Below are 756 nucleotides of genomic sequence, written 5' to 3'. Positions count from 1 at the left end.
CCATTTTTCGACCCTTTTTTTTTTTGCTTAAACTTTCGCTTTTGGTCAGAAACAATGATCAGTGGCAAAGAAATTGGTCCCCGGGGTCCCTAATTACCTTAACCAGGTATGCCTTGGTCCCACCTGGCCCCGTGTTCTCCGTAGGTGGTCTGAGCCTCTAACGTTTTCTATGGTATTATAAGTCTGGGAAACCAATGAAAGTAAGTAGAAATGTATTTATTACAAACATAAAAACATGTGATAAAAGAGTATATTGGATTTTATACAAAAATAGAGCAGAAATAAGCATTGTACCATCGTGCGAAACGAGCAAAATCAGCCAACTTGGTCACGATGAATCGCTAACATTCTAAAATCATGATACATATAATTTTTTTTACTTACATAATACTTCTACAATAACATTATACCATTTTACATTCTATTGAACTGTTTTTACGTATTCACAGGCCTTTTGATAACATTTAGCGTAATGTTAACACTTATTTACGTAGTGAGTGAACTCGCTGTGACTGTTGTTTCAACTCGTATTGTGTTTTTTCTACTTACATAATACTTTTCTAATATTATTATACACTTTTCAACTTTATAGAACTGTTTTGAGATTATTTCAGGCCTTACGTAAATATATAGCGTAATAATAGCGCATAATAACACACACGGTGAAGTCGCTATGACAACTATTTCAACTTACAACCTATTTTTGTACTTATATAATAATTCTCCACTAACATTGCACATGTTTACACTTGATAT

The sequence above is a fragment of the Coenobita brevimanus genome, chromosome 33 (genome assembly GCF_032717465.1).
Source record: "Coenobita brevimanus isolate Jiangsu-jjx chromosome 33, ASM3271746v2, whole genome shotgun sequence".
NCBI classification, from domain to species: Eukaryota; Metazoa; Arthropoda; class Malacostraca; order Decapoda; family Coenobitidae; genus Coenobita; species Coenobita brevimanus.
Note: the sequence above shows the minus strand (reverse complement) of the source record.